This window comes from Sturnira hondurensis, unplaced genomic scaffold, assembly GCF_014824575.4.
Source record: "Sturnira hondurensis isolate 20B ecotype Veracruz unplaced genomic scaffold, ASM1482457v3 Scaffold0003213, whole genome shotgun sequence".
Lineage (NCBI taxonomy): Eukaryota > Metazoa > Chordata > Mammalia > Chiroptera > Phyllostomidae > Sturnira > Sturnira hondurensis.
This window is the reverse complement of record NW_028075844.1, coordinates 286,529-291,425: the sequence shown is the minus strand read 5'-3', so window position 1 is coordinate 291,425 and position 4,897 is coordinate 286,529. Positions and strand designations below refer to the sequence as shown.

General features: G+C 52.2%; 1 non-coding gene across 1 annotated transcript; it reads right to left on the bottom strand.

Moving 5' to 3' along the window:
* Positions 1-4,303: 4,303 nt before the first annotated feature.
* LOC118984157 (U6 spliceosomal RNA) lies at positions 4,304-4,412 on the bottom strand. The gene has a single exon (XR_005065872.1). It is a non-coding gene; the product is annotated as a U6 spliceosomal RNA (small nuclear RNA).
* Between the last annotated feature and the right edge of the window lie 485 nt (positions 4,413-4,897).

Here is a 4,897-nt window from a genome sequence, read left to right as displayed (position 1 = left end):
GGATTGATCAGCAAGATGTAAGTAGTCAAGGATTTTGTANAAGAAAATGCTCCATAGGAGTTCCAGGAGAGTCTTCTTTTGGGTAACTTCTGATTAGAGTTTTGCAGGATGAGTAGGAGTTTTCCACAAGAGTGGAAAAGCAGGCCCAGCAGAAGGGAAAGAACATGCAAAGACTTGGGGTTTTTAAAGGCTGCATCTGTCTCCTGAAACTTTGACGTGCTTGATAAGGGTAGCACAGAGGTTGAGGACTGGCTGAAACCAGCCCACAGGTGTGCCTTAAGAAATATTTGGATTGATCAGCAAGATGTAAGTAGTCAAGGATTTTGTATAAAAATCCAGGCTTTTCTAGAAAAAAAACTACAACAGAAAATCTGGTAACTTTGGGCCTGCCTTTCCTCAGAGCATAATGGAAAAGTGTTTTCCATTTCTCCACAGTCCCCACCACTCCCTATAATCTCCCAACACTGTGGCCAAGGTCTGTTACCATTTTACCATCTTGCTCACAGTATTTGCTGCTTTCCTTGTGACAGAGCAAGACCTAACCACACTCACATCTCAATTTAGAAAAAGAAAATGAAATAAGTCCAGGAACTACATTTTCCTCACCCTTGACTGGTTTTGCCCTTTATCTTTCCTGCCCAGTGGCCTCTGTAGATGTTTGAATTTGTCACCCCTGGTGTGGCATTGAGATATAAAGCTGGGTCACAGTGGTTTTATGTGCCAACTCAGAAGTGGATTTTGTCCTTGAGGCTACGGGCAACTATTGAAGAATTTTAATTCAATTATTCAACTAATAGTTTGTAGCAAGAGGTCTTGATGCCCAGTTTGTATCCTTCCAGCCTCCCCAGTTTCAACAGGCGCCAGTTGCCATCCATCCGCTGCTGCTGTCTGCAGCTGCTCCTGGCTGGAGGCTTTTCCGAAGCTTTCGATGGCTTTCGTGCCCCATGCAGCAGGCTACAAGCACCAGGGAATAATCCTCCTACCGCGGCAGCGCCTCTCAACCTGACAGGAGTTGGTGGACAGATGGGCCACCTCCCTCACCCCTTGACAGTGTCCTACACTGCCCCCTCAGAGGTCCCCGGTATGGCTGAGCTGTAACTGCCCACAGAGGTAACAACATCCGTCGTTAGCTGTCTTCTGTCTGTCCCTGTGCCCTGCTGGTGTTTCCTGGGGTCGTCTCCTAGATAAACAACTTGCTTTTTGGATCCTTACCTCGGGCTTGCATCTAAGCAACCCAGACTAAAACCTGGTTCTTAAGCAGCTGCTCTGCGCTGGGGATCCAAGAAGACACCTTCTGCCCTTGGAGATCACTTTCACACCATCAGGAAGTAGAGAAGTCGTGAGCTGAGCCATTGTTGCCGGGGACAGTCTGTACATCAAATCATTACACTGTATACCCCAAATTAATGCAATGTCATATGCCAATTATACCTCAATGAACATTTTAAATAAAACAAAATTTAAGGTATGTCCCAAATTCTTTGATACTCTTCTTTTCAAGAGATGAAGCCCCATTCACCCCCTTCTTGAGCGTGAGCGGGCCGAAAGGCCATCTTCGAATGAGCAGCACGTGACACAGGTGGCACAATGTGGCAGAGCTTCCAGCCTCTGTCCTGGGGCAGAGGCTACGGGCTCGGCCTGGCAGGGTGGGCCCACCTGAACCGGTGGGCTCTGCCCCTGCTGGACCCCAGAGGGCGCTCTGGAGCGCGAACTCGCAGTTGTTCCACTTGAGGCACAGGGGCTGGCCTCGTCTCAGACAGCCACTGGCCATGGGCTGCACCTGGGTGGAGGGGGTAGTCCCCCCTGGGCCCCCCATCTCCATAGAAGGGGGCTCCCATGAGCAGGAGACATTCTCCGGAGAAGAGGCGGGTGGGAGCCATTGGTAGCCAGAACTGGAAGCAGGTGGAAGATGGACGCCCTGGCCCAGAGGAGCGGATCTGGGTGGGGGCCCAGCAGGGTCTCCCACAGTGGCCGTCAGCCACATACGGATGGGGGTGGGGCTCAGCCCCATCATTCGTTTTATTTTGTTCAATTTTTTAAAAATCCTCAGTTGAGACTGTTTATTGACTTTGAAAAGGAGAGGAAAAGAGAGAAAGAGAGAGAGAAAGGGAGAGAGATCCCTGTGAGAGAGAAGCATCAATGAGTCTCATTTCTACCCCAGCTGAGGATCAAACTCGAAACCCAGGTATGTGCCCCAATTGGGGGTTGAACCTGCAACCTTTCAGTGGACGGACTACATTCCAGCCAACTGAGTCACCTGGCCAGGGTCATTCATTTAAAATATTTTTATTTGGTAAACAGTTATCTAGCAGTGGTTGATAAATAAGTGTCTGCTAAATAAAGATGGAGTTTTTATTCATCTAGGATCTGTACACATGTAAGTCTTCATAACAACCTACAAAACGAGCATTGTTTTGCCAGCACTCAGACGGCAGTCTCGGGGAGTCCCCCCTCACTACCTGGGGACCACTGAGCCCCCAGCCCCTGCCAGTCACCCCCATCCATCATGCAGGCCAGTGCCCCCAGCTCGCCCTGCCTCCGCCTGGCACCTCCTCCTCCTGCTCTTAATTGATTCTTAATCTGCAGCCTTGGGGCAGTGCTGCTGAGGAGGCAGGTGGGAAGCATTTCCTTCAGAGCCAGCAGTGCTGAGGTCAGTTGAGGGGGACCCCCACCCCAATTTCTTGCCATCCTGGGCTCTCAGGTTCCCTCCAAGTCTGGTGTCACTTTCCCCCTGTTGCCCTAGGAGCTTTGGGGGAGCATGTGGCAAAAAGAAAACCCCCAAAACCCATAGCTTTGGGGGGCCCTGGGAGACAGGACAGGGTTTGCATTATGGTGCCCATCGAGGTCCACTTGTCCCCCAAGCCCAGAGGTTGCACAGGGCCGATTCTTCCCACCACGAGGGTAATTCTGCCCACCAGGGGCAGCTTGGCCACATCTGGAGGTGTAATTTGGTTATCACGATTGGGAGAGGCTGCTACTGGCATCTGGGGTGGAGGCTGGGGATGCTGCTTAACAGCACGGCCCCACCCCAGAGGATGATCTGTCCACAGCACAGAGGCTGGGGACCCTGCCCTAGGCCCTGCCTCCAACTCTAAATCCCAGCTACTTCCCTCCTGCAGTGCAGCTAGCAGGGTGAGGGGAATGTGCCAGGATGCAAAAGAGTCCACAGCCTCCCCAGGTGACTCTGATGTGCAGCCAGGGCTGAGAACCGCCCGGCTGAGGTTCAGTGTTTAGTCCCCCTTCCCCTTCCTCTGGGCTCAGTGGCCGAGGTGGGGGGCAGTCTGTCAGCAGGCGGGTGGAAGAGTCTGCCCAGGCAACAGCCCCACAGCCTTGGTCCCAGGGCCTCTCTGGGCCCTCCACCCTGCGCAACTGGGGGATCAGAGACCTTCCGGGTGCAGAAGACTCAGGTGTGGCCCTGCCTGTCTGCCCTTCTGACCCTCCTTGGGGGTTGAGGCGGGGAGAGAAACAGGGGTTGAAGTGACAGGGCCCAGAGCCTCAAATGTGAAGACAAAGTCCAAAAAAATAAGTGAGTGGAGGGAAGAGGAAGGAAGGAACCCCAAGGAGAAGGAGTTAACTAGGGAAGGAAGCGGCAGGAATGGAGTGATATGAGCCATTGAGGGAGGCAAGGCCCAGGGTCCTCATGTGCCTGAGCGCAGGGGTTGCCTGTTCTCCAATACACATGCGCTCACACTCACAGGCTCACACTCCCTCGCAGCCTCTAAAATCCCCACAGTCCCATACTCTAGTTACACACTGTCAAATTCTCACATGCTCACATTCTCAAATTCTTACACCATCACATACTCTGACATCCTCACACACTCATACACATCCACACACTCTCACTTTCACATGATCAGTCTCACCCTCAGAAATCATGCACATGCACCCTCAAATTCTCACACACCTCACACTTCCTCAAATTCTCACACAATGCCCCAGGTAGTGTATGTAGCTCAGTGGATTGAGAGCGGGCCTGCAAACCGAAGGGTTACTGGTTCGATTCCCAGTCGGGACACATGCCTGGGTTGCAAGCTGGGTCCCCAGAGGGGGGTGCATGAGAGGCAACCACACATTGGTGTTTCTCTCCCTTTTTCTCTTTCCCTCTCTCTAAAATAAAATAAAATCTTTAAAAAAATTCTCACAATCACATGCTCACATATTCTCACACATACTCTCACACAATCATACACTCTCACCCTTCACACTTATTGCTGCTTCACACACAAATACACACACACGTTTATTTAGTGTCTGTCCAGGATGTCAGCCCCACACAGGCAGGGATTGTTGGTCGTGTTTTTTGAGATACGGACACTTCACGAATCTGCGTGCCATCCTTGTGCAGGGGCCATCCGAATCTCTGTGCTGTTCCCATTTTAGTACAGGCGCTGCCGAAGTGAGGCAAGCACTGGGCGGGCATTTAGTCTTGTTCACCCCAGTGTCCCTGGTGCCCAGAACAGGGCTGGACACACAGGAGGCACTAGATTAAATGTGCAAAACCTCACACATCTCAAATTCTCACACAGCCGTGCACTCACACACATCAACACAAATTCCCATAGTTACACATTCACACACAAGCTTCGCAAATTCCTCTGTCTTCCCCTCCAACGGCCAAAGGCACCCTAAGACTCTGTAAATGTCAGCAGCTGTGCTACTCTGGCCCAGGCAGGCCAGGGAGGCGGGGGTGGGAAGCAGGCAATGGGCTAGGCCCGGGGCCCTCCATTCCCATAAGCCTAAAGATACCCCGAATCTCTCTGTTTTAGGACTGGGCAAATTTAGAGTAAAGGCCCCCTCCTGAAACCAGAGCCCTCCTACCCCAGCACTCCACAGGCCTCTGGGGCAAGGCAGAGCTGGGAGAGGCTGGAGGAGGAACCGGCCCCAGGCCTGGTGT